Genomic DNA, 20389 nt, shown 5'->3' on the forward strand with positions numbered 1-20389 from the left:
GCTCACAGTTACTGGCGGTTTCAGTCCATACTCAGCTGGCTCCAAGGCAGAGGGGCATCTGGCAGAGAGCAGCACTTCATGGCAGAGGGAAAATGCAGAGAGCAAAATGGAGAAGTAGCAGCAACAATAGCAGCAGAGAGCAAGTCTGTCTCTCTTTCTCTCTTACACTACATTCAGGCTATCCGCCCCAGGCACTCACACCCATAATCAAGTATTCAGCAGTATTCAGACCCATAATCCCAGCCTTGGATCATGAATTAATCACAAACTGTAGAACTCTGCCTCAATGATTGCATGAGGCTTTTTTTTTTGGGGGGGGGGGAAATATACACAAACCATAACAGAAACCCAGGCATGAGCATTCCATGAGGTTGGAGCAGCAGGAGGGTGGGTATACAGGCCTGCGGCAGCAAGGTGTGGGTAGCCCAGGAAGTAAAAACAGTTCTTACTTAGCACATAGTTTTTTAAGGGGCAGAGAAGCCTGCAGAGTCTCCTGCGGGTCTCTAGGAGCACACAGTAGCATGTACACATAAATTTTGCCCTGAATTTTGGGAGATTCGGAGACTTTCTGAAACTATTCATAATAACCTGATAAGGAGGCACAAGGTCAGGCCGTGGACCCCAAGCTAATGGTCGCAATTACCATGTGGGGCAGGTAGAGGCAACATGAATTTGGAGCACTTGGCAGGAGTCTTGTCACAGCTAACCTTGAAAGTCACATATACGAGGGCTGGGGAGATAGCTCAGCAGAATAAGTGCTTGCCTGGCAAGTGCAGGGTCCTGAGTTCAATCCCTGGTACCGCAATAAATAAATAAATAAATAAATAGAAAGAAAGAAAGAAAGAAAGAAAGAAAGAAAGAAAAAGAAAGTCACATATATGAGGGGACTTGTTCAGAGTACAATAGCCATCCTATGTGCTATAAAAATCATCACAAAATGTGAGATTTGGGGCAGATATTAAAGGCAAGAGATGATGTAGGATAGGAGGGAATAGGGGGAAAGAAAATCAACAGGAGAAACATCTAACAAGAAGCCTGTATTCATTTCCCACTCACTATTGCAACAAATGACCACAAATTCCAGATGCTTGAAATAAAGCAAATTTGTTATCTCACAGCTGTGAAAGACAGAGGTCCAAAGTCAGTTTCACTGGGCTGAAGTCAAGGTGTCCGGGGCAGGTTCTTTCTGGGGGCTCCAGACAAGAAACTATGTCCTTGCCTCTCAAGGCAGCATCTGGAGGTTGCCTATGTTCCTTGGCATCTTCCTCAAGTCACCCAACCTCTTGATTAGCTCATCACTTGGCCCACTCTCTTCTAAGATCAAACTTCCCTCTGCCCCCAGACCTTTTGTGGTAATGGGGATTGAACCCAGGGCCTTTGCACAGAGCCATATCAATAGCCCAGCTGTTTTTGTTTTTTATTTTGAGACAAGGCCTCACTGAGTTGCCCAGGCTGAGCTCAAGCTTATAATCCTGCTTCAGAGTGCTGAGATCACAAGTGTACACACCACTGTGCCTGGCCCTGACTCCCTTTCATAAAGATGTTTGGGATTATATCCAGGGCCCTCCTTGAATAATAATAATCTCATGTCAGAATCCTTAATTTGTTCACATCTCTGAAGTTGATTTTTCCATATAAGATAAGCTCATGGGTTCCAGGAACTTGAACATGAGAGTCTTTGGGGACCACCATTAGGCTCCCAGGAGGACACACTAATTGCCCCTCTGGAAAGGTATGAGTGGAAGAGAAGAGAAGCATCCGGGAAGGCACCATGATTTGTGGCTTGGGCTGCCACCCATCCTTAGCCACTGGGGAAGGAAGGGAGAGGTCCAGTTGCAGTAGCCAGCAAGGCTGCAGAAAGCTATGCAGCTGGAGAGCCTCAGACACCAGCGAAATGCTTGGGATGAGGACAGTGACCAGCATATAAGGAGAACAGCCTGAGAAGTTAGGAGGAAAATAGAGGTGTTGCTGTTGAACTTGGCCACGAGCTGGTAAGTGGAGTCCCTGGAGAAAACTACATTAGGCTCATGGAGGAGCCAGGAACCCAACTGCAAAGGATCACGAGGAACATGCAAAATGTTCATCAGCTAAAGAAGATATTACTTTAAACATAAATAACAGGTAACACCTATTGAGCACCTACTCAACCATCAGCATGCTACACACTTGTCATCTCATTTCTTAACCTGCACAATGGCCCTCTGAGATGTTGCTATTGCTATTCTCATCGCCACTTGACGGAGGAGGAAGCTGAGGCTGGGGAGGAAAAGTGGCTTTCCAGCATTACACAGCCAGTGAGCAGCAGGACCAGGATTCCACCCCCGGCTGGCTGGCTGCAGAGCCTTTCTGCTTTTGTCCCGAACCAGGTTCTTTTACACAACAGTCACTGGGCCCAGGCTCTGGACTGGGCAGCCATAAGTAGGGGCAGGCGGGGTCTGACCCACCCCTCTACCTGGAGGGGCGTTTTGTGTTGACAGAGGCAAACCTGGCTGATGCAAACTTCAATGCGAAGTCCTCCCAGTCCAGGAGCAAGCACTCCCAGAGCACTCACAGGCAGGGTCAGAGGCTATGACTTGGCCCGATGTCTGCTGAGCAAAAGACTCAGCAGCCTCTGCTGCTCCCTGGAGAGCTCTATGGCCTCCCTGGCACTCACACTCATGCTCTGGGATGGCTGAACTCAGAGCACAGCAAGGTCTGCTCAGTGCTCTGCACCCAGGTCCTCTGCTACCAGCTGCACAAGCTGGCAGTGATCCCAGCCCCAGTCACCTGCACGAGGCCTCTCCCACTGTGAGCAGCCACAGGAGGTGGTCTTTCCAGAGCCACCAACCAGGTCCACCCTGAGCCCATTTCTTGCTCTTCAAGCTGAGCAGTCAGGAGTGAAAGACCAGAAATCTCACAGGGACCATATCAGGACAATGCAGTGCCTCATTGTGACACATAATGGAATGACTGAAAGATACAATCTGGACTAAGTGTGATGGTACACACCTATAATCTTAGCACTAGGGAGGCTGAGGCAACAGGATGGCCATGAGTTTAAGGCCAGCCTGGGCTACATAGTGAATTTAAGACCATCCTGAACTAGATAAATAAATAAATAACATGATCTGCCCTTAAACCCCAAAATCCATTAGCTGTGTGGCCTTGGACAAGTTGCTAAATTTCTCTGTGCCTTAATTTTTTAATCAATAAGTGGTGCTGAGTGTAACAGTTGTCCTTCCCTCAGAGTTATCACAAAAACTAACTGAGGTTGTGTACCTGTGTCACTTAGAACAGTGTCTGGCACAGAGGGAGAATTATGTAAATATTAGCTCTTATTATTATTTAGCATATATATATATATATATATATATATATATATATATTAATTACAGTTCCCGTTACTTAAGATCTCGCTGTCAATATTGTTTGCAACTTCTGTTCTTTCCTTATAAGGCAACTTGCATTTCTTGGATGTGTCTTCACGTCAATACTTAAAGATGTGTCTGCCTAGTTCTTTGTGAACATTACAGAGCATCATAGTCTCTCTGCACTAAACTGTGACAAAGAAGTCCCCAGCTTATTTAACATTTCCCATGTTGTTGGACACTTAGGTTGCTTCCAATGGTTTCCTTTTTAGAAAGCATGGTTTTTATTTGCTTTGTTTTATTTTGTTTCTGTCCTCTTTTTGAGACAAGCTCTCGCTATGTAGCCTAGGCTGGCTTCAAATTTACAGTAATCCTCCCGCCTCAGCCTCCCAAATTCTGGGATTACAACTGTGCCCCACCATGCCTGGCAATTTAGAAACCATGTGGCGGCGATCATCCTGACCCCCACAGCTGCCCTGGAATGGAGCACTACAAGCAAGCTGGGGGATGTGCAGGGTTCACACGGCTTGATTTTTGATGGATGCTGCTAAGTGGTCCTACAAAGCGGCTCCGTTTGCTCCCTTTACCGCCCACAGAGCATGAGAGGACTCATTTCCTCGCCCCTTTCCAACACTAGAAAGTTTATCCATATTCATAAGTTCCCATCAGCCTAATGAGGGCAAAAGCAAGCTCATCTTGTGCACCTCTCCTTCCTTCTGGTGAGGCGGAGCACACTTTCGTAGGCTTATGGCCATTTGTATGTCTTGTCTGTGATTCAATTTACAGACTTGGTCTCATTTTCTGTTGGGTTGTTTGTCTTTTTCCTATTGATTTTTAGGGCTTGGTGATTGATTGGATGTGGGTGATGTGAAAGTGAAGAAAATTAAAAGTCACACCTTTAAAATGTCCTCAGGTTCAGGCAACCTGGGGGCCATGGGGCCATTCCCAGCTCAGAGAGCACCCAAGAGGCAGCACCCAGGTGGGGCTGTGAGTACTTGGTTGGATTGAGGCTGGGGCTGCTGTCATCGTCCCCTCCCCTCACTCACATGGATGAACTGGCCCTGACTGCATCCTGGCCTTGGAGAGCCCCAGGCCTGAAGTGTCATGGCCATCATTCATCAAACAGCCATAGCAAACACTGTCCTGGGCAGTAGGGCCACAGAAGTCAATGCACAGCAATGTTGTAATAAGAGAGAGCAAAAAATCAAAACAAGCCGTAAATAAACAGGCTAATTTCAGGCCATGATGGGGGTCATCAGGGCACTAACATAGCAGTATGATAGGGAGTGAATGTGGGCTGGGGCTGGGGGATGGTCAGAGAAAGCCTTTCTGAGGAGCAATGTGGGCATCTAGATCTGCATGGTGACCAGAAACTCATCCATAGATCTGCATGGCGACCAGGAGCTCTTCCAAGACCAGGGAGGAGAGCATAAGAGCATGCAACAGAGACATGGAGGGAGCAAGGCTGGAGGCGGAGGCCACAGATCACAGGATGGAAGAGAGGCAGTGTGGTGGAAGGACAAGGACAAGGATGGGTGACAGCATCGGGGGGGGGGGAGCCAGTTTAGGTAGGACCTTCCAGCTATGGTACAGGTTTTAGAACTAATTCCCTGCAGAAAGGGAAGCTCTCAGAAGCATCTAGGGTTCCAGCTGGGGAAGTCATGATGTGCTTCACACCACAGCATAAAGAATGTGTTTCATGGGAGCAAGAGCAGCACAAAGGCCAGCCGGGGGCCTGCTGAGACAGTCCAGTGAGAGATGGTGCCATTTTGGATGAAGCAGTGACATGGCAATGAAGACATCTGGAAAGATGCAGACCCTGCTGATGGACAGAAGGGCCATGTTGGGGAACAGGAAGCTATTCCTGGAGTCCTTTGCATCTTTACCTACTTGCTGAGACAGGCGTGGGACTGAAGCTGGGGCTGTCAGTGCCCTAGTCCTGATATTTTGCAACCTAGGTTGAACGTAGGGGTCTGAGTCATAGTGGTGAGGGGACGTGGGAGGAGGGAGGGTCTCCATAAAGCCTGAGCTTTACTGCAGGGCCCCTGCTAACTCTCACCTCTTCCCTAAGCCCAGACCACCAGATCCTACATAGTCTGGAAGCACCCAGTGAGTTTACTCTTTGCCTATGATGGCCATTGCTCCTTTCTATGGCTCACAGCCAGACACACTGATGAATACACATAATATTTAAAGTCATATACCTGGACGAGCCACCCAAGGTAATGGCACAGTGAAGGAAGGGTAGAGAAGAACATGGATTCTCAACAAACTAACAAAGATCTGAGACTTCCAGGGCACCAATAATTCCAAGGAAAATGGTTTTGCTATCATCTTCAATAACAGCCCAACCCAGAGCATTTTCTCCCAAGAGCTAGTCTGGGAGAAGCAGCTAGACAGGACTCCTAGTGGGGTCCTGGGATGGGAGAAGACAAAACAGTTCCTTCAGGAGCTGAATGGAAGAAGGCAAAGATGGGAATGGTTCGTAAGGATTCATCACTAAGGATGCTACCAGTGACTTAGCCCTGGGAAGAGGACGTGACTTGTCATGGTGTGAAAGGAAAAGGCAGTATTGCAGTAAGGATGAGGTAAACAAGGGGGGTGGGGAAGGGTTGGGAGAACAGGGATGGGGAAGGAGAGGGAGATGGAGAGAGAGAGAAGATAGAAATAGCCAGAAGGGCACCCTGAGGTCGCTGCCACAGCCAACTCTTCCTCATAGCCTCTGGAAGGCAGGAACTATACAGGAGTTGGGCAGCCATAAAGTTAGAGCCACTCGCATCACAATGGGCCCAGACCATCACCAATGCCATTAGTCTCCAAGAAGGCTCATCCTCGCCACCACCACCACCACAACCACCACCACCGCCACTGCCATCTGCCACCCACAAATCCCTGCTCCTGAACCTGCCACATACTTTACCACCCCAGCAACAAGTACCCCACACACAGCAGGGGACCAAGAGCAAAGATGATCAGGATTCTGGACTGAGGTCTACACAGACTGGCTCTCATCCTTGTTGGAGCTTCCTGAATCTGGGAGTTGGATGGCACTGATGGCAGGTAGACAGTAGGAGGGATACTGTGCATTGGAACTAAAGGAATGGGGCCTAGGCTTGCAATTGTCAAACTTCACTGCACATGTAAATTATACAAGAATCAGATTCCTGGAAATCTGTATTCTTATTAAGTCCCCTCCCACACCCCACTCTCAGGTGTCTGAGAAACCCCAGCCTTTGCCAAAATCTTCCAAAAGGGTGTCACACATGCATATTACATGGGTTGCTTTCAGCATCATTTCCAACTGGTCTTCCAAAGGGGTGGGGGTGGGGAGAAGACAAGGGAAGAGAAGAGAAGAGGAAATGAAAGGAAAAGACTTCAAAAGTTTTTTCAAGTCAGACTACAGCTCCAGTGACTATAACCTTTAACCCCCAAAAAGACCCATTGCAGCTTTCAAGTGTCAATCTGCGCGATGGGCCTGAATGATCTAACCTTCAGCTCGAAAGAGTCACGACAAAAGGTCAGAAGGAAACTACGGTACATTGCAGGAAGTTTCTCTGCTGTGGGTACTTGAAAGGCAGGAGACTTTCAGAGAGGACAGCCCAGAGAAGTCATGGTCGGCAGTAAATGGCCTTCACTATTAAAATGGCTCACTTGTGCTTTAATTTAGTTTGCTATTGTTTAAATAACAAGAAGGAATCTTTGGAAAACATAGAACTGACCCTTCAGTCCTATACTTCAAATGTTTGACAGCTCCTCAAAGCATGCAGCTGCACCCTTGTTAGGGCAATAAAAGCTTCCTGGTGTTTGCACACTTTCGTAAACGCTGCCTTGATCCAAGTGAAGCAGGATGCACTCCTTGGCCGCACCAAGCCCATGTACTGATGTGCACCAGCCATGGCCAGGACTGGAATATCCATGCAGCTTTTCCCTACCTGCTTTGTCCAGCACTGAATCTTCGCTCCAAGAAGCAACCCCGAGGATGACAGCTCTATGAAACACCTTTGGGACTTAGCACAAACCCCTTAGTCTGGCGCTCCAGGCCTCCCACACCTCCCCACAACCCCTACTCCCAGCCTCATCGTCCTCACTCCACCTGCATGCACCCACACCTAGCCCTTCCCTGAGCACTTGAGATATTAACTGGCGGCTCTCACTGCCAGCAGGGCCTTTCTTTCTGTCCTCTACCCTTCAACTCCATTCTGTGGAATCTTTGGTTCCACGGAGCTCCACCTGCTCCCTGCTGTAAAGCTTGATTGCTCCCTGCTCCTGCCTCCCCACAAGCTGCACTGTGATTAGCCTGAGTCTCCCCATTACCAATTGAGAGCTTTGGCAGGGCTGAAGGCATGAGCTGACCAAAGAAATATATGTTGGCGATACTAATAGCTTCCCTCTGTTCGCTCTTCCTAAGGCCAGGCATTCCTGTAAGCGCCCGACATGCATCAACACATGTAATCCTCACAACCTCACTCCCCGGGTTAACAATACTCTATCACTTCTTATTTTCTCTGTTTTATAGATGAGGGAGCTGAAATGTGAGACATTCCCTTACCAAAGTCACATGACCAATGGGTGGCCTCAGTTCTAGCTCTCAAGCTCTGTGCTGCGCTCTTTAGGGTAGCAGAAGTGAGTTTGGCTCTGAGGCTGCCTAGTTCAGTAGCTGCACTATGTCACCACGTGCTCAGCTTCTTTGTATTTTTTCTCTGCACCCTTGGTGAGTCCATTCTGCCCTTGGTCTGGCTGCTAGAGCGGCACCCACCAAGACAGCGGCGGTTTGGAGAGTGGGGGTTAAGAGCATTGTCTATGGAGCCAGATAGCCCCACCTCCTTCCTTCAGGGGTAGATAGGTCCTGGAAAGCAGGAACAGCTAACACCCCAAATTCAGATGTAATGAGCTATGCTCAGTGGGGTTGAATGAGTTAGTGCGGAGGACAGTTTCTAAGGGCAGAGCTGAAATCTAGACTCGGCATGGTTGGGGTCTAAAGACTGCCTTCTTAGCCACCCTGCCATGAAACCACCACAGGGCTCAGAGGCACTTTAGGTACGGGGGACCTTAGGTAAGCCACACATGTGCAAAGATACAGTGGAGAAGGAATGGGCTGGCTCACGTAGAGCTCCCCTTCCTCTCCCTTTTGCCTCATGTTTTGCTTACAACATTCTTCTACCCCATCTTTGCCCAGAATACACCTATTCTTTCTTTAAGAACCAGTTTTACCTTCATCTCCTTCGGGAAGCCTTCCCTGGTGTCACCCCAGGCTTGGCTCGGTGTCTCTACTGTGTGTCCCTGAGCATGCCACACTGCTGTACGCTGATCCAGAGCCAAAGGAAGGCAAGAAGCATGTAGCTTGTCACTGGGGCTCCCCTGGTAACTGGCACAGTAGTCAATGAATGCAAGGGCCGTAAAAACTATCTGCCAGACATGCAAGCAGATTGTGTGTCAGCATACAGGCTTGTTATATAGAGCTGTGGCCACCATATTTAAAAAACCAGATGAGCTACATAGAGGAAAACTTTATCCTTCAGTATCCCTTCCGAACCCAAGATCCCCTTCTGAAAGATGTAGTTGAAGATTGCAAGGCAAAGCACAGTCTTGGGTCACACAAACCCTCAAAGCTTAAGTGCTTACTCAACCACTTCCTGGCCATAACCTTAAGCAAGCACAGCACCATCTGTAAAGTGGAATAAAAGCAGACTTCCTCCAAGATTGGTTATAAGGATCAGATGAGACAGGACAGAAGGCCAGGCACAGAGCAAACACTCAAGTAAATGCTAAATCTGGAACCGGTATGTATGCACACAGTGACAAACCACACAGAAGTGGCGATCCACCTGTCACTGGATCTCTGGAGCCCCAAGAGGCTCACTGTCAAGAACAGTAGGGTGGACTGAGGGTGGACAGCTCAGTGGCTGAGCACATGATGCTCCCAACGCAGCTGAGCTAACATGACTGAGATGAGGTCACCGATAGCAGCTCAAAATGCAGGGCTTGTGCCAAGCTGTCCGAGTAATAAAAGCTAATTGCATACTGAGTTGGGAAAGTATTTTAGGAATAAAACTTTCATCCATTTTCCTTCTAGAACAGTGTTAGGTATAGCCACAAAGTGTGTTGCTTTATGGCTGTACAACTTAGAAAATATGCCAGGCTAGGAGCTGGGACACCCAGATTCTTGTCCTGGATCTGTCAGTGGCTCCAGTCTAGGGGGGTGCCAGGCCCACTCTGGCCTCAGTGAGTCTCAGTGACCTCAAAGGTGCCTCTGAGCTCTGTGACTGTCTTATGGCAGGGTGGCCAAGAAGGCAGTCTTTGGACCCCCAAAACTGAATCCAGATTCCAGCTCTGCCCTTAGAAAAACGTCTCCTGCCTGAGTCATCTGACCCACTGAGTACAGTATGTGAATCGGGAGCTCAGCTGCTCCCACTTCCCAGCCCCTGCCTACCCCTGTTCTCTCAGCTCTTCTGGAGCTCACAGGAAGGAATTCACAAAGCTCTGAACCAGTCCTGGCACAGGACCACTTAGTGATAGTGGTGGTGCTATTTTGATCTGCTGTCTCTTGGCACTTTTGACAACAGCCAAACCTGGGGAAAGCTCCACACACCATGCACTTCACAGAGATGCTTAAATCCCCTGAGTGGGTACATGACAGATAGGGGGCACTCACTGGGCTTTATAACCTTCTGCTTCATTCAGCTTCAAAGTCCCTTCAATCCACCAAAGTTCCTAGAATCAAAGGCTTCATCATATTAGGCACACTTTGCTACTTATCTGATCATTCCTATCCCCAGCAGGAGCTGACTCTGCCTTGAAAAGAAAAAAAAATAAAGCACCAATACCTATATGCCCATCCACAGATGAATGGGTAAAGAAACCATGGTATTTATACACAGTGGATAGTGGCCCGCTCTACCATAAAGAAGGGCAAACTTGTAGGAAAATGGTTGCACCGTGAGACCATAATGCTAAGTGAGATAGATCAGACACACAAGTTTAAATACCACATAGTTTCTCGTATGAGAAACCCAAACATCAAATAAATCAAAGAGCACAATAAAAGGTAGATGACAGGAAACAGAAAGATAGATGCTCTTACAAAAGGGAAAGGGACCAAGAGCTGGAAGAAGGAGGAAGGGAGAGGAGGGGAAGAGGATAGGAAAAGAACTGAGATGTGCTCTGTCCACACACCAGCGCCCCATGGCAAAGGGGCTCGTCATCTTTGGGGCTGCAAGTAGGTACTGATACAAAGCTAAATTTAAAATAGTGTTTTAACACTATGAGTTCTGGGAAAGTGATCAGTGGTTCTTTATGCCCACTTCTAAGTTTTAGAGTTCTTTTTCAGTTGGAAAAGAGAATTTGTGTTCTGCCAATGGTTCAAAACTTGGGCTGCAAAATCGATGGGACTTGGATACAAACCTGCATTATCACTCACTGCCCCAGACCCAGGGCACGTCACTTAATCTTCCTAAGGCTGGAATGTCTCCTTTGTAAAGTGGGGATTAGAACTAGTACCCATCTCTCAGAGCTGTAGATGGGCTTAACTCTGACCAGGCAAATAAAGCTCTTGGAGCAATGTTAGCACTCGGTAAGGAGGAAATGCTAAAAAAAAAAAAAAAAAAAATTATTACCACTCTAACCAAGAGACATTACGGGGGCATTAAAAGAGCAAATGATAAGGTTATTCAGCGGCTGTGAATATTCATCCAGGGACTCAGTGTTCAGGCAACTGATAGACAATAGCCAGCCCTCGACAGCCTGAGTAGTTATAAATAACTCAGACACATCAGCGGAGCTTGTCCCAGTCACCTCTACTGGCCCACAGTGACAGCACCCTGGCCTAGCTCAAAGCCCTCTCTGTGACCATGCCAGTTCCTTTCTTCCTCCTTTGCCTCCTGCCAGAGGCAAAGACCCAGCTGCAAGGCTTTTGAATGTCCAAATCCCTATCATTTTAGGATCAGGCTGAACTTCTATGCAACTGTTACCTGCATATCCATCTGGTCGCTTTGTTATGTTCCCACTTACCTTTCATGGTTAAATTGGTCACCTCCAAGCCTTAGTGTAGGCTTTGAGGAACATGATGCCTCTGAATTTATTTATACTCTGCATCTGGTAGATGCAACACAGCTTTAGTCAAGAGAACGTGGACCTAGTTTTGAGGCCAGCCACCTTGTCAGTGTGCAGTGCAGCCCTGGGAGGTCACACACCTCTCCTGGCTGCAGTCTTCCCTCTCCTGTGCAATGAGGGAGAGGACTGGTCCAGAGGAGGGCAAAAACCCAAGCCAGGCCACTCTGGGGGCTTCCCAGGGCTTTCACCAGTGAGGCCAGAGCACAGCTCACTGCTGCTGGACTGCACGTGGGGTTTGCACAGGGACTCTGGGCTCCACGAGGGTTATCGAAGAAGGAGCCAGACCCGAGAACAGCGGAGTCCCACACCCCATCCTTGATCCCTCCTGTTACAAAAGATTAAAATGCATTTTTCCTTAAAAAAAATTGAGATTTAATTTTTTTTTCAAACCACTTATCACATTCAGTTATATAACTCGCCAGTGTGTTTATTGTTTCCTGTCTGCCTCCCGTCACTGGAATATAAGCTCCGTGAAGGTAGCATTTTTGTCTCTTTTGCTTGTTAATTTGTCTGTAGCATCGCGCACAGGGCCTGGCACATATTAGGTGTTCAGTAAATATCTGTTGACTAGATAAAGATGCCTTGAAATCTGAAGAATATTGCAGATGTCTGTAATAAGAATTTATAGTTTCTCACAGGATTTCTTTTAATTTGATGGTTACATTTGCCATTTAAGTAGTAATTTGAGATGGAACCAGAACCTCCTCAGACCTAAAATTATGCCTAACCTCCAGCACTTCTTAAAAGATAAAATATGACAACAGGTAATGAAATCTTTGTACTTGGGACTTCCACTCTCTTAGAGGTTGTCACTAAAATTCCAGGTATCTGAGTGTCTGGGGTTTCATTTCATTTTATTTTGTTTTTAAGAGTTTGTTTTTATGGTACTGGGATTGAATCCTGGGCCCTGTACATGCCAGACAAGCACTCTACCACTGAGCTCTATCCCCAGTCCTAAGATTTAATTTGGAAACAGGGTTTCACTAAGCTGCCTAGGCTGACCTCAAACTTACGCTCCTCCCACCTCAACCTCCCTAATAGCTGGGACTACAGGCATGTGTCCTATTTACTAGCAGTTCAGGCTGGCCTTGAGCTCACTTTGTAGCCCAGGTTGGTCTCAAACTTGCCATAATCCTCCTGCCTCAGCCTTCCAAGTGCCAGGATCACCGGCATGTGTCACCACGGTTGGCTTGCATTCCTCTTGGTCTCCCTCAGGAGACTGTTCTCTTCTTATGCTGAAGTGTCCTCCTTGCCCAACCTTGACTTCTAGAACCAGAAATCTAGCGGCTGAACTGACTTTCCCACTTGGTGAACCATGCACATAAAATCAAAATGAAAATGCAGAGCCCTGATTCAAAATGTATTTACCCACTGTGTAAGAGGCCTTGAGTTCCATCCCCAGTGCTGAAAAAAGAAACAAAATCAAGATAATAACAAGAAAGCTTTCAAGCAGTGCAGAGCCCTCTGGAGGCAAGCAAGTGCCCAAGACCCACACCCATGAGGCTGGCCTTTACTGTGGACATTTCCAATTCAACATGCCCAAAGTTTAAATTTTTAAATTTATTTATTTATTTATTTATTTATTTATTTATTTGGTACATAGTCTCACTATGCAGCTTGGATTCAGTGATCCTCCTGTCTCAGCCTGCCCAGGGCTAGGGCTTGCCCCACCAGGCTCAGTTTCAGTGGCTGGCACTGCACACCCGGTGTTCTGGGGTGGGCACAGCATGCGATACCAAGTGCAAATCCTTGCATTTGCCAGGTAGGCACTTAGACTGTCGAACTATCTCCCCAGGCCCACATATCCAAAATTTAAGCAGCTTCATCCTAACCCACTGCTGCCCCACAAATTCCTCATCTTGAGAAGCATCCCTCGTGTCATTCAGGTTAGAGTCCTTCCCTCTGTTCCCACCTCTGACACCCACACTTCTCCCAACCTGTCTCTTTCCTAGCCAAAGCTACATCATTCTTGCAGCAGCCTCCTAGCCACACCCTGCCTCCCATCTCACACCCACACCAAACTGTTCTCCATACAGCGACTGGGGGATCCTCCTGAAGTGCAAATCTTCAGTGCAGAGCCCTCAACATGTAGCTAGTGATGTGACTTCGCTGCATCCTCCAGCATCACCAGGGAAACCGATAGGTACAACTCCTGGGGGTTCCCTTGTCTTCCTCAAGGTGCCCTGTTCAACCCCTGTTTGCTGTGTAACCCCTGTTTGCTGGTCTAGTCCCTCAGTGGCAAGGAAGCTACTAAGGCTGCCTCTTGGCTCCCTACTGCAGCTCTGGGACTCCACGGGGCCTGGATGTTTAGATCACTGTAGCCTGGCTGGGGCAGGTAGAAACACAGAGAACATGACCTTCCAACCACCAGTGGATCAAAAACAGATAAATGAACAAACAAGCTGTGTCTACAAGACTTCTTCCAAGTCTCTCTAGAAGAGAGATGAGAGACACCAGCCAGACAGCTGGCACACAGATCTCCTGCACTCTTGTTTATTGCAAGACACAGAGGTGCACATTTAACTTGGGGCCAGACAATGGGGCTGTTCAGGGCAGCACTGAGGGTCACCCACCCATCCAAGGCAGGGGAGAAGGCGCCTCTAACATCTTGTATCCTGATAAATTTCCTTTTTATAGAATGAAAAAGGAAGGCAGATCCCTGGATGAGAGGCAACATTTATACTCCCTATGACTTCATTTTCTGGTATCCAGATCATTTAAAAACTTGAAAAAGAACAGGATGTCTTTTCTTTACCCGCATACCTAATTATCAAGAATACTGAAACTGTTTATATCATTTTAGGGGAATAAGATAAGAAAACATCTTAAGAGGAAACATGACCCATACTTTAAGAGCTGGACATCATATGCGGGAAAACATCTCGTATGAGATCAATATCAACAGGGTTCACTGTATTTTAAATAGTGGGATTTAAGTAGGCTTTTACTCATAACGCAATGGACAGTCCTCTACATTACTCTGAGACCACAGGGGGACAAAGGGAGAGAGGGAAGTGGTTGCCCAAAAGCACATCTTAGGGATCCTAGGTGAGGTGAAATTAAACTGCATTTTTTCCAGAAAACCAAACAAATTATATGTAGGAACAATTAGATGATGACAATTCCTCTAGCGGAAATATATGCTGTATGTCTCTTTTCTGATTTATAATGGAACTAAAAGGAGCCTGAGTCCCCCAGTTACACAAGGGCTGGTTTAAAGCTAAGCTTTAATTTACCATGAAAATAATCAGGGAAGGAACAGGAATAGGAACTTTGGTGTCAGTGGAACTGGAACCCACTCTTAAGATTATCCAGCTAACTAATACCAGATTTTGACCAGGCAACCACCAGAGAATAAACAGCTCATCCTGAGAAAGCTGGGTTCCAAACCATCAAGGCATTCTCATTGTCAGAAAATGCAAATATCATTTAAGAAACAATTATTACAAGTTATGTCATCTAAGAATAAGCTCAGAGGTGAGTTTATTTCTCAGAGGAAAAAAAATTAGGAGCTTTCATAATTTAGTTTGGACTTTTGAGCCCAAGTTTGCCAAGTAATGCTCAGCACCATTTTGCAAGCCTTCAGTTAAAGATTCCATTTTGATTTTAATGGAAAGATCAGTTACATCCACAAGCCAGGTGAGCTCCTGCCTTCCTCTGTGGGATCTACCCTGAGAACAAACAACAAGAAGACTCAAGTCCCGGGAAGTAGTCGGCGACATACGTGGATATTTCTAATTTACAGGTAGAAAACTCTCCAGTTAAAAAACAGGCTAGCTAGTAATCTATTTAAAACCACGGCTGACATGATAAATGAAACAGAATAAATGTATACAGCAAGTGAGCCTCCGCGGGAACACGGGAGGACCGGAGAGCTTCTGCTGACAGTGACTTTCCCGTCAGTGGTCTGTCTCTCTTGGAGGCAGCTGTCAATCACGGGCCAGCCCGCGCTCCCGGGGGAGTTCATTGTGCCCGCAGACAGTTGTGGAATAACTGCTCCTAGGCGTCGGAGCAGCAGATGGAGTGTATCTGTCAATCATTGTCACTAATTATTAACTTCTGTCACTCAGAGAAAGGCAACATCTCGGCGCCTGATCCGCTGTGATTTGATCTGCCACGCCACCTCAGAGACAGACGGAGCAACCCTTCATTCCGGTCACACTCGCAGCACTTTGCTGGGTCAGCCACCGTGACTCGTGTGTGCACCCCCGACCGGGCTGGCATAGGTGGGTGTGCACACACGCCAGCTTCCAGAAGCACAGCCACCTTGAGGGGCCTCCTTGGGGGCCCAGGCCAGGGGCACCGGCTTCTGTTCATTAATTATTAAAGGATGGTTTTTATCTTGGCCGCTGGCAGAACCAGCCAAAGTAAGAGAAGACCAAGTGGGAGGATTTCCTTCTCCTTGCACCACCCTGGGACCGGCGATTATCGGTCAAGTTCACATTGATTATATTCCTATGATCTTTTCTCAACCTTCTGATTTGGGAGCTTGAGATGTCAGCCTGAATAATTAATTAAGGCATCTGTGAGGCATGCTTTGCAAACAGGAGCTATAACCTAAGGGGATATTTGTTCTTCGTGATGAGACTGGGAAGGTGACTTAGGGATCTTCAAGCCCAACCTCCACCAGGGATCATGACTTGCCCAAGGTCACAGAGCCCACAGCTCTGGTGGCCTAGGCGACCTCGCACCCACGCTAATACATGGAGCATCTTGCAAACAGGGCAGCTGGGACAGCTGCCCTCCAGCAAATAGTCTGCGAAGATTAACAAAGCTTCTTTGTGGAGGCTGAGTCAACAAGATCACTGGCTCGGGCATCTCTGAAGTCAGCTGTGGGTGCCCACTGAACAAGTCACTTGCCCTCTGTGGAACACGATCTTCACGTGAAAAGCAAGGATAGTTACAGAGTCTTTCTCTCCAAACAGTCAGTGTGAATATTCCAGGTGGCAGCACCTAGGGCAGAGTCTGTGTGGCATGTTCAGAGCTCCCAGTGAGTACTTGCAATGATTACCCACGCCAGGCCAGCACTGGGCTGGTCTAATCTCAAAAAGTAAAAGTTGAATTTTTAAGAACCATTGGGAAATGTTTATCTCTTATTTTTTTTTTTTTTTTTGTACAGGGGACGTGACTGACGGTAGCTGAGCTCTAAGTCTAACAAACCTTGCTCTGATTTCCATAACTAGGTCCTCGGGGGCCCACCTCTGTGAATCCACAAGGATTGGTGGTAAGCATATCGATCATTTGTGTGGAAATACTGATGTACACTTGGCTGGATCTCCTGGAAATCAGTTGAGCTCTTGAGTGACCAAAGTACCCCCTCACTCTGCCATTCTCATTTGCTTTCACAAACCCTTCCGTGATGGAAGATGCTCCAGGGAGTTCTAGTCTGAGTCTGATTAACAACTAACTAAACTCCAAATCCTGAAACCACAGGATCTGACTGCTTTCAAAATGCACCCTGCTGCTTCCAACACCTGCCAAGCAGGGGTGCTCTAGGCCACCCAAGCTGAAAAGCTGGGACCCCAGACTCACTGTTCCACTTACCATAGCTGTGTAATAAACTGTCCCAAAGCACTTGGCATTAACATTCGTTTATTGCCCTCCTGTGAATTTCAACAGGGTGCAGCAGAAATAGCTGTCTCTCTCCATGGTCTCTGGGGCCTCATGAACTGGACTCCTAAGTCTACTTGGGCACCTCTCTCTCATCTCAGACTCTTCTTACGATCCCTTCAGCCCGTCACCTCATGGCAGTCAGGCTTCCCAGGTGGCAGCCAGGGCTCCCGGTGTCCATGGAGAGGAGAGGGAGGAGTAGGTGGAAAGTTGCCTTTCACTGCCTATGCCCTAACCTTCAAAGGCACACTGCCTCCCTTGCTCTGTGTTCTCTTAGTTGAAGGTCAGGCTCACGATGCAAGAGCACGAATCCAAAATATGTCAGTATAGCCATTGCTGGAAATTAAAATCCACAACACCCTCCTTGGACAGTGACAGCATCTCCAGAGAACCTCATGACTCCAGCTCTGGGAGAAGATGGGGAACTTGGGGGCTCCATTGAAGACCGCAATAGGACAGATCTCTGTGGCCCTGATTGGGAAAAGGTGAGGAAGATGCTACCTGACATCAAGTTCAGCCTCTATTCGCAGTGTTCAATTACATGCAATGTTTTTCTTTGCCCAGAGGTTACCCTAACAATTCTTTAGACTGTGAGAGGCCCTCCAATTCCTGAAATGCACCATCCTCTTTCTTGTCTGGGGTCTTGGCATACCCTATTCCCTCTACAAGGAACATTTCCTGTCTCCTACCCCAAATTTTTGCTAAACTGCACTTCACTTTTAGGTCTTGACTTTCTTGCTTGCCACTTCTCTAGGAAGCCTGTCCCTCACTATAACTCCCTCCCCACTCAGGTCATGCCTCCCAGTTTTACATCTTCTAATGTTCTGCATTTCTCTCTGGTAATTGTTTCTTTTTCTTTCTTTCTTTCTTTTCCTGGTAATTGTTTCTAAATGTCCCTGGGATTTTTTGTTTGTTTGTTTTAATCGGGTATGGTAAGATAACAGATATAGAGACAAATACCCTAAAAGAAGAGCTTGCAACTTGTAGTTCTCAGAAGAGTTTACAGCACACCATGCAGGGCTAAGTGGTAAAGCACCAGGTTCAAATGACAGAAGGGAACTTGGGGGGAAGTATGGTCCAGTGCCTCTGAAGTGGTTTCCTCAGGAAGGAACAGGCAATGCAGAGTAGTCCCATGGGAGCAAATTTAGGATTGTCTACTTTGACTAATCCCATAGGCTCTAGGGAGTAGGGCAGTGTAATGCCTTGTGTTTAGATGTCCCCCTCTAAAGTCTCATGCAGCCATATGTGCGGTTTTTCAGATGGCTGCATCTAGTGTGTGATTGATTCAAAGTGCAGTACTAAGATTAAGAGTGCTGGGATTGAGGGTGTGTAATTACTAAATGAGCCCACTGATTGGTTTGGCACCCACCCTGAGTCAAGTAGCCTAGATAGAAGATAAAAGGGGCAGAAAGAAGCTGCTGTTGTCACTTGTCACTTACTGCTCGATGCCTTCTGCCTTCTGTTTTCTGCCTAGCATGAACTGTTTCTCCCCTGAGATGCCCCTCTGCCGTGCCACTCTGCTTATGGACTGAGCTGATTATGGACTGAAACCTCTACAAACCGTGAGCCACAATAAACCTTCCCTCCTTTAACTTTGGGTGTTGGGTGTTTTGTCTTGGCAACGAGAAAAGTAACTAAGACGGGCAGTCTCTAGTTGTGTCCCTGGTCCTGGAATTACCAAATAAACAGTGGTTTGGTGCTGGAGAATTGGATAAAAGAGGTGGTTAGGAATAGATAATTTGAATTGGTTGTTTTGCATATAAAAGATGTGCTGTTGGGCAAAACATTTATTATCTCTAAGAATTACCCAGAGAGAAAAGATTAGCATTGTATCATATAATTGAGAAAATTTTAAAAAGCACAATAAATATAGTAACTGATAGTGTGGTTATTTGCTCAAAGTTGACCTTCTTTATGAAGTCTAGGCTCCACAAGGACAGGAATAGGCTATCTGACCGCCGAACCTCAGGGCCAGCTGAAAATCATGGCATCATCCTGGCCACTTGGCAAAATCCCAGAAGAGGCTTCAGGCACCTGGGCCTGTGGCTGCCAGCCTCTTTGCTCAAGGAGGGCACAGCGTCATTTGCTTTTTTCTCTAGAGTTTGTACTATAGTTCCTTATGTCCCTTGCCACTAAATATGTCTTGCTATATACACAGCAAAAAATGGTGTACCCTTTCCAGTTTGATGACCTGAGTATATTCAAGCCCCCGGGCTTTAATATGAAGATCCAGAGCCCTAGGCTGATACTGCCTAAAAGAACTTGGGAAATATTCTATATTTGCACTGTCTAATTCAGTAGACAATAGCCACACACTGTTTAGCACCCAAAATGTGACTACAGCAACTGAGGAATTGTAAACTGCAGTTCTGTTTAATTATCTTTAGAAAATAACCACATGTGGCTAGCAGCTACTGCATCAGACATCACAGTGTCCATCCTCAAACTCAAGCACAGTTCTAAATCCTCAGACAGAAAAATGACTGAGCTCAAGGACAACCCAACGGAAGGCAGGGCCATCTCTGTGCCTCCAGGACCCATGGGTCCTGACCAGCTTCAAGCATATTTAAAGAAGAGGAAAGAAGAAATTACAAAGGGTGAGTTCAGAGCCCTTCTCTGCTGATTGCTCCATTCAATACAGCCTTTTCTGAAAATTATATTCAGACTGCTCTTCTCACTAAATATTAGAAAGCCAGAGAGCTGAAAGTCAGCCTTAGAAAACAAACAGGCTTTAGCCCAGAGCATCCTTTCCATCATCCGGGCACCTGCACAGAAAGCAGAAAACATCCTGGGCCAATTTTTTTTTTCTTTTAATTCTGAAAGATCTGAATGCCTGAGCCACACTGCAGGTGGTGAGAGGGTTTGCAGAGTGTGCTACTGAAGGAATCTGAAAACCCCAGGAAGGGCTATCAGCTTAATCTGGGACTGACAAGGACTTCAAGCAGAACTAATGGCCCAGCTATAGTCCTCATTAGCGGAGTGGGATTTTACCCTTTACCTTATCCTTATTGTGATAGTTATTTCCCCCCTCTGCTATTGAACAGAAGGAATTTTGTGAGAATGTTAAATTATTTGCCATTTCCGAGAGGAAGGGAATCAATTAAAAAAGAGAGAGGGGAAAATGAATTTCTTCAGAACTTGTGCTGATCATTTAAGATAGGATTTCCCCCATGGGGATACTTGTAAAGAACTGTGGTTCTAGGGTTTTGCTAGAAAGGAAGTTCTATCTCAGTGGTGATTAACATGGCCATCTCCCACCCTTTTCCTGCAAAAGGGGCTTGGAATTCCATACAATCTCCAGCTTTATATAGCTTTTCCTCCTT

This window comes from Octodon degus, unplaced genomic scaffold (genome assembly GCF_000260255.1).
Source record: "Octodon degus isolate 3935 unplaced genomic scaffold, OctDeg1.0 scaffold00130, whole genome shotgun sequence".
Classification (NCBI taxonomy): Eukaryota; Metazoa; Chordata; class Mammalia; order Rodentia; family Octodontidae; genus Octodon; species Octodon degus.